Here is a 10,700-nt window from a genome sequence, read left to right on the forward strand (position 1 = left end):
CAATCAAAACTCCCCTTTATGATGTCATAATGTTAAGGTAATGATAGCATTATGACATCACAATCATAAGACCCCTTTCCGGTGTCATAATTATAAGACAACTAAATCATTCTGATGTCATAATCAATACACTCTTTTATTATGTCATAATGATAAAAGAATGATAGCATTATGATGTCACAATCAAAACACCTCTTTAGTATCTCATAATGGTAACACAATTAAAACATTATAATATTACAATCAAAACTCCCCTTTATGATGTCATAATGTTAAGGTGATGACAGCATTATGACATCACAATCATAAGACCCCTTCCCGGTGTCATATTTATAAGACAACTAAATCACTATGATGTCATAACCAATAAACTCTTTTATTATGTCATAATGATAAAAGAATGATAGCATTATGATGTCACAATCAAAACACCTCTTTAGTATCTCATAATGGTAACACAATTAAAACATTATAATATTACAATCAAAACTCCCCTTTATGATGTCATAATGTTAAAATGATGATAGCATTATGACATCACAATCATAAAACTCCTTTCCGGTGTCATAATTATAAGACAATTAAATCACTATGATGTCATAATCAACACACTCTTTTATTATGTCATAATTGTAAAAGAATGATAGCATTATGATGTCACAATCAAAACACCTCTTTAGTATCTCATAATGGTAACACAATTCAAATATTATAATATTACAATCAAAACTCCACTTTATGATGTCATAATGTTAAGATGAGTATAGCATTATGACATCACAATCATACGACCCCTTTCCGGTGTCATAATTATAAGACAACTAAATCACTATGATGTCATAATCAATACACTCTTTTATTATGTCATAATGATAAAAGAATGATAGCATTATGATGTCACAATCAAAACACCTCTTTAGTATCTCATAATGGTAACACAATTAAAACATTATAATATTACAATCAAAACTCCCCTTTATGATGTCATAATGTTAAGGTGATGATAGCATTATGACATCACAATCATAAGACCCCTTCCCGGTGTCATATTTATAAGACAACTAAATCACTATGATGTCATAATCAATAAACTCTTTTATTATGTCATAATGATAAAAGAATGATAGCATTATGATGTCACAATCAAAACACCTCTTTAGTATCTCATAATGGTAACACAATTAAAACATTATAATATTACAATCAAAACTCCCCTTTATGATGTCATAATGTTAAGGTGATGATAGCATTATGACATCACAATCATAAGACCCCTTCCCGGTGTCATATTTATAAGACAACTAAATCACTATGATGTCATAATCAATAAACTCTTTTATTATGTCATAATGGTAAAAGAATGATAGCATTATGATGTCACAATCAAAACACCTCTTTAGTATCTCATAATGGTAACACAATTAAAACATTATAATATTACAATCAAAACTCCCCTTTATGATGTCATAATGTTAAAATGATGATAGCATTATGACATCACAATCATAAAACTCCTTTCCGGTGTCATAATTATAAGACAATTAAATCATTATGATGTCATATTCAACACACTCTTTTATTATGTCATAATGGTAAAAGAATGATAGCATTATGATGTCACAATCAAAACACCTCTTTAGTATCTCATAATGGTAACACAATTAAAACATTATAAGATTACAATCAAAACTCCCCTTTATGATGTCATAATGTTAAGGTGATGATAGCATTATGACATCACAATCATAATACCCCTTCCGGTGTCATAATTATAAGACAACTAAATCATTATGATGTCATAATTAATACACTCTTTTATTATGTCATAATTGTAAAAGAATGATAGCATTATGATGTCACAATCAAAACACCTCTTTAGTATCTCATAATGGTAACACAATTAAAACATTATAAGATTACAATCAAAACTCCCCTTTATGATGTCATAATGTTAAGGTGATGATAGCATTATGACATCACAATCATAATACCCCTTTCCGGTGTCATAATTATAAGACAACTAAATCATTATGATGTCATAATCAATACACTCTTTTATTATGTCATAATTGTAAAAGAATGATAGCATTATGATGTCACAATCAAAACACCTCTTTAGTATCTCATAATGGTAACACAATTAAAACATTATAAGATTACAATCAAAACTCCCCCTTATGATGTCATAATGTTAAGGTGATGATAGCATTATGACATCACAATCATAATACCCCTTTCCGGTGTCATAATTATAAGACAACAAAATCATCATGATGTCATAATCAATACACTCTTTTATTATGTCATAATTGTAAAAGAATGATAGCATTATGATGTCACAATCAAAACACCTCTTTAGTATCTCATAATGGTAACACAATTCAAATATTATAATATTACAATCAAAACTCCACTTTATGATGTCATAATGTTAAGATGAGTATAGCATTATGACATCACAATCATACGACCCCTTTCCGGTGTCATAATTATAAGACAACTAAATCACTATGATGTCATAATCAATACACTCTTTTATTATGTCATAATGATAAAAGAATGATAGCATTATGATGTCACAATCAAAACACCTCTTTAGTATCTCATAATGGTAACACAATTAAAACATTATAATATTACAATCAAAACTCCCCTTTATGATGTCATAATGTTAAGGTGATGATAGCATTATGACATCACAATCATAAGACCCCTTCCCTTTGTCATATTTATAAGACAACTAAATCACTATGATGTCATAATCAATAAACTCTTTTATTATGTCATAATGATAAAAGAATGATAGCATTATGATGTCACAATCAAAACACCTCTTTAGTATCTCATAATGGTAACACAATTAAAACATTATAATATTACAATCAAAACTCCCCTTTATGATGTCATAATGTTAAGGTGATGATAGCATTATGACATCACAATCATAAGACCCCTTCCCGGTGTCATATTTATAAGACAACAAAATCATCATGATGTCATAATCAATACACTCTTTTATTATGTCATAAGGATAAAAGAATGATAGCATTATGATGTCACAATCAAAACACCTCTTTTGTATCTCATAATGGTAAAACAATTAAAACATTATAATATTACAATCAAAACTCCCCTTTATGATGTCATAATGTTAAGGTAATGATAGCATTATGACATCACAATCATAAGACAACTTTCTAGTGTCATAATTATAAGACAACTAAATCACTTTGATGTCATAATCAATAAACTCTTTTATTATGTCATAATGGTAAAAGAATTATAGCATTATGATGTCACAATCAAAACACCTCTTTAGTATCTCATAATGGTAACACAATTAAAACATTATAAGATTACAATCAAAACTCCCCTTTATGATGTCATAATGTTAAGGTGATGATAGCATTATGACATCACAATCATAATACCCCTTTCCGGTGTCATAATTATAAGACAACTAAATCATTATGATGTCATAATCAATACACTCTTTTATTATGTCATAATTGTAAAAGAATGATAGCATTATGATGTCACAATCAAAACACCTCTTTAGTATCTCATAATGGTAACACAATTAAAACATTATAATATTACAATCAAAACTCCCCTTTATGATGTCATAATGTTAAAATGATGATAGCATTATGACATCACAATCATAAAACTCCTTTCCGGTGTCATAATTATAAGACAATTAAATCACTATGATGTCATAATCAACACACTCTTTTATTATGTCATAAGGATAAAAGAATGATAGCATTATGATGTCACAATCAAAACACCTCTTTAGTATCTCATAATGGTAACACAATTACAACATTATAAGATTACAATCAAAACTCCCCCTTATGATGTCATAATGTTAAGGTGATGATAGCATTATGACATCACAATCATAATACCCCTTTCCGGTGTCATAATTATAAGACAACTAAATCATTATGATGTCATAATCAATACACTCTTTTATTATGTCATAATTGTAAAAGAATGATAGCATTATGATGTCACAATCAAAACACCTCTTTAGTATCTCATAATGGTAACACAATTAAAACATTATAAGATTACAATCAAAACTCCCCCTTATGATGTCATAATGTTAAGGTGATGATAGCATTATGACATCACAATCATAATACCCCTTTCCGGTGTCATAATTATAAGACAACAAAATCATCATGATGTCATAATCAATACACTCTTTTATTATGTCATAATTGTAAAAGAATGATAGCATTATGATGTCACAATCAAAACACCTCTTTAGTATCTCATAATGGTAACACAATTAAAACATTATAATATTACAATCAAAACTCCACTTTATGATGTCATAATGTTAAGATGATGATAGCATTATGACATCACAATCATACGACCCCTTTCCGGTGTCATAATTATAAGACAACTAAATCACTATGATGTCATAATCAATATACTCTTTTATTATGTCATAATGATAAAAGAATGATAGCATTATGATGTCACAATCAAAACACCTCTTTAGTATCTCATAATGGTAACACAATTAAAACATTATAATATTACAATCAAAACTCCCCTTTATGATGTCATAATGTTAAGGTAATGATAGCATTATGACATCACAATCATAAGACCCCTTTCCGGTGTCATAATTATAAGACAACTAAATCATTCTCATGTCATAATCAATACACTCTTTTATTATGTCATAATGATAAAAGAATGATAGCATTATGATGTCACAATCAAAACACCTCTTTAGTATCTCATAATGGTAACACAATTAAAACATTATAATATTACAATCAAAACTCCCCTTTATGATGTCATATTGTTAAGGTAATGATAGCATTATGACATCACAATCATAAGACCCCTTTCTGGTGTCATAATTATAAGACAACTAAATCACTTTGATGTCATAATCAATAAACTCTTTTATTATGTCATAATGGTAAAATAATGATAGCATTATGATGTCACAATCAAAACACCTCTTTAGTATCTCATAATGGTAACACAATTAAAACATTATAATATTACAATTAAAACTCCCCTTTTTGATGTCATAATGTCAAGGTGATGATAGCATTATGACATCACAATCATAAGACCCCTTTCCGGTGTCATAATTATAAGACAACTATATCATTATGATGTCATAATCAATACAATCTTTTATTATGTCACAATGGTAAAAGAATGATAGCATTATGATGTCACAATCAAAACACCTCTTTAGTATCTCATAATGGTAACACAATTAAAACATTATAATATTACAATCAAAACTCCCCTTTATGATGTCATAATGTTAAGGTGATGATGGCATTATGACATCACAATCATAAGACCCCTTTCCGGTGTCATAATTATAAGACAACTAAATCACTATGATGTCATAATCAATACACTCTTTTATTATGTCATAATGATAAAAGAATGATAGCATTATGATGTCACAATCAAAATACCTCTTTAGTATCTCATAATGGTAACACAATTAAAACATTATAATATTACAATCAAAACTCCCCTTTATGATGTCATAATGTTAAGGTGATGATAGCATTATGACATCACAATCATAAGACCCCTTTCCGGTGTCATAATTATAAGACAACTAAATCATTCTGATGTCATAATCAATACACTCTTTTATTATGTCATAATGATAAAAGAATGATAGCATTATGATGTCACAATCAAAACACCTCTTTAGTATCTCATAATGGTAACACAATTAAAACATTATAATATTACAATCAAAACTCCCCTTTATGATGTCATAATGTTAAGGTGATGATAGCATTATGACATCACAATCATAAGACCCCTTCCCGGTGTCATATTTATAAGACAACTAAATCACTATGATGTCATAATCAATAAACTCTTTTATTATGTCATAATGATAAAAGAATGATAGCATTATGATGTCACAATCAAAACACCTCTTTAGTATCTCATAATGGTAACACAATTAAAACATTATAATATTACAATCAAAACTCCCCTTTATGATGTCATAATGTTAAGATGACGATAGCATTATGACATCACAATCATAAGACCCCTTTCCAGTGTCATAATTATAAGACAACTAAATCATTATGATGTCATAATCAATACACTCTTTTATTATGTCATAATGATAAAAGAATGATAGCATTATGATGTCACAATCAAAACACCTCTTTAGTATCTCATATTGGTAACACAAATAAAACATAATATTACAATCAAAACTCCCCTTTATGATGTCATAATGTTAAGGTGATGATAGCATTATGACATCACAATCATAAGACCCCTTTCTGGTGTCATATTTATGAGACAACTAAATCACTATGATGTCATAATCAATACACTCTTTTATTATGTCACAATGGTACAAGAATGATAGCATTATGATGTCACAATCAAAACACCTCTTTAGTATCTCATAATGGTAACACAATTAAAACATTATAAGATTACAATCAAAACTCCCCCTTATGATGTCATAATGTTAAGGTGATGATAGCATTATGACATCACAATCATAATACCCCTTTCCGGTGTCATAATTATAAGACAACTAAATCTTTATGATGTCATAATCAATACACTCTTTTATTATGTCATAATTGTAAAAGAATGATAGCATTATGATGTCACAATCAAAACACCTCTTTAGTATCTCATAATGGTAACACAATTAAAACATTATAAGATTACAATCAAAACTCCCCCTTATGATGTCATAATGTTAAGGTGATGATAGCATTATGACATCACAATCATAATACCCCTTTCCGGTGTCATAATTATAAGACAACAAAATCATCATGATGTCATAATCAATACACTCTTTTATTATGTCATAATTGTAAAAGAATGATAGCATTATGATGTCACAATCAAAACACCTCTTTAGTATCTCATAATGGTAACACAATTAAAACATTATAATATTACAATCAAAACTCCCCTTTATGATGTCATAATGTTAAGGTGATGATGGCATTATGACATCACAATCATAAGACCCCTTTCCGGTGTCATAATTATAAGACAACTAAATCACTATGATGTCATAATCAATACACTCTTTTATTATGTCATAATGATAAAAGAATGATAGCATTATGATGTCACAATCAAAATACCTCTTTAGTATCTCATAATGGTAACACAATTAAAACATTATAATATTACAATCAAAACTCCCCTTTATGATGTCATAATGTTAAGGTGATGATAGCATTATGACATCACAATCATAAGACCCCTTTCCGGTGTCATAATTATAAGACAACTAAATCATTCTGATGTCATAATCAATACACTCTTTTATTATGTCATAATGATAAAAGAATGATAGCATTATGATGTCACAATCAAAACACCTCTTTAGTATCTCATAATGGTAACACAATTAAAACATTATAATATTACAATCAAAACTCCCCTTTATGATGTCATAATGTTAAGGTGATGATAGCATTATGACATCACAATCATAAGACCCCTTCCCGGTGTCATATTTATAAGACAACTAAATCACTATGATGTCATAATCAATAAACTCTTTTATTATGTCATAATGATAAAAGAATGATAGCATTATGATGTCACAATCAAAACACCTCTTTAGTATCTCATATTGGTAACACAATTAAAACATAATATTACAATCAAAACTCCCCTTTATGATGTCATAATGTTAAGGTGATGATAGCATTATGACATCACAATCATAAGACCCCTTTCCGGTGTCATATTTATAAGACAACTAAATCACTATGATGTCATAATCAATAAACTCTTTTATTATGTCATAATGATAAAAGAATGATAGCATTATGATGTCACAATCAAAACACCTCTTTAGTATCTCATAATGGTAACACAATTAAAACATTATAAGATTACAATCAAAACTCCCCCTTATGATGTCATAATGTTAAGGTGATGATAGCATTATGACATCACAATCATAATACCCCTTTCCGGTGTCATAATTATAAGACAACAAAATCATCATGATGTCATAATCAATACACTCTTTTATTATGTCATAATTGTAAAAGAATGATAGCATTATGATGTCACAATCAAAACACCTCTTTAGTATCTCATAATGGTAACACAATTAAAACATTATAATATTACAATCAAAACTCCCCTTTATGATGTCATAATGTTAAAATGATGATAGCATTATGACATCACAATCATAAAACTCCTTTCCGGTGTCATAATTATAAGACAATTAAATCACTATGATGTCATAATCAACACACTCTTTTATTATGTCATAAGGATAAAAGAATGATAGCATTATGATGTCACAATCAAAACACCTCTTTAGTATCTCATAATGGTAACACAATTAAAACATTATAATATTACAATCAAAACTCCCCTTTATGATGTCATAATGTTAAGGTAATGATAGCATTATGACATCACAATCATAAGACCCCTTTCCGGTGTCATAATTATAAGACAACTAAATCATTCTGATGTCATAATCAATACACTCTTTTATTATGTCATAATGATAAAAGAATGATAGCATTATGATGTCACAATCAAAACACCTCTTTAGTATCTCATAATGGTAACACAATTAAAACATTATAATATTACAATCAAAACTCCCCTTTATGATGTCATAATGTTAAGATGACGATAGCATTATGACATCACAATCATAAGACCCCTTTCCAGTGTCATAATTATAAGACAACTAAATCATTATGATGTCATAATCAATACACTCTTTTATTATGTCATAATGATAAAAGAATGATAGCATTATGATGTCACAATCAAAACACCTCTTTAGTATCTCATATTGGTAACACAATTAAAACATTATATTACAATCAAAACTCCCCTTTATGATGTCATAATGTTAAGGTGATGATAGCATTATGACATCACAATCATAAGACCCCTTTCCGGTGTCATATTTATGAGACAACTAAATCACTATGATGTCATAATCAATACACTCTTTTATTATGTCACAATGGTAAAAGAATGATAGCATTATGATGTCACAATCAAAACACCTCTTTAGTATCTCATAATGGTAACACAATTAAAACATTATAATATTACAATCAAAACTCCACTTTATGATGTCATAATGTTAAGATGATGATAGCATTATGACATCACAATCATACGACCCCTTTCCGGTGTCATAATTATAAGACAACTAAATCACTATGATGTCATAATCAATATACTCTTTTATTATGTCATAATGATAAAAGAATGATAGCATTATGATGTCACAATCAAAACACCTCTTTAGTATCTCATAATGGTAACACAATTAAAACATTATAATATTACAATCAAAACTCCCCTTTATGATGTCATAATGTTAAGGTAATGATAGCATTATGACATCACAATCATAAGACCCCTTTCCGGTGTCATAATTATAAGACAACTAAATCATTCTCATGTCATAATCAATACACTCTTTTATTATGTCATAATGATAAAAGAATGATAGCATTATGATGTCACAATCAAAACACCTCTTTAGTATCTCATAATGGTAACACAATTAAAACATTATAATATTACAATCAAAACTCCCCTTTATGATGTCATAATGTTAAAATGATGATAGCATTATGACATCACAATCATAAAACTCCTTTCCGGTGTCATAATTATAAGACAATTAAATCACTATGATGTCATAATCAACACACTCTTTTATTATGTCATAAGGATAAAAGAATGATAGCATTATGATGTCACAATCAAAACACCTCTTTAGTATCTCATAATGGTAACACAATTAAAACATTATAATATTACAATCAAAACTCCCCTTTATGATGTCATAATGTTAGGGTGATGATAGCATTATGACATCACAATCATAAGACCCCTTCCCGGTGTCATAATTATAAGACAACTAAATCACTTTGATGTCATAATCAATAAACTCATTTATTATGTCATAATGATAAAAGAATGATAGCGTTATGATGTCACAATCAAAACATCTCTTTAGTATCTCATAATGGTAACACAATTAAAACATTATAATATTACAATCAAAACTCCCCTTTATGATGTCATAATGTTAAGGTGATGATAGCATTATGACATCACAATCATAAGACCCCTTCCCGGTGTCATATTTATAAGACAACTAAATCACCATGATGTCATAATCAATAAACTCTTTTATTATGTCATAATGGTAAAAGAATGATAGCATTATGATATCACAATCAAAACACCTCTTTAGTATCTCATAATGGTAACACAATTAAAACATTATAATATTACAATCAAAACTCCCCTTTATGATGTCATAATGTTAAAATGATGATAGCATTATGACATCACAATCATAAAACTCCTTTCCGGTGTCATAATTATAAGACAATTAAATCATTATGATGTCATAATCAACACACTCTTTTATTATGTCATAAGGATAAAAGAATGATAGCATTATGATCTCACAATCAAAACACCTCTTTTGTATCTCATAATGGTAAAACAATTAAAACATTATAATATTACAATCAAAACTCCCCTTTATGATGTCATAATGTTAAAATGATGATAGCATTATGACATCACAATCATAAAACTCCTTTCCGGTGTCATAATTATAAGACAATTAAATCACTATGATGTCATAATCAACACACTCTTTTATTATGTCATAA

Source organism: Sceloporus occidentalis, unplaced genomic scaffold (assembly GCF_023333645.1).
Source record: "Sceloporus occidentalis isolate IW3139 unplaced genomic scaffold, rSceOcc1.0.p SCAF_112, whole genome shotgun sequence".
Taxonomy (NCBI): Eukaryota; Metazoa; Chordata; class Lepidosauria; order Squamata; family Phrynosomatidae; genus Sceloporus; species Sceloporus occidentalis.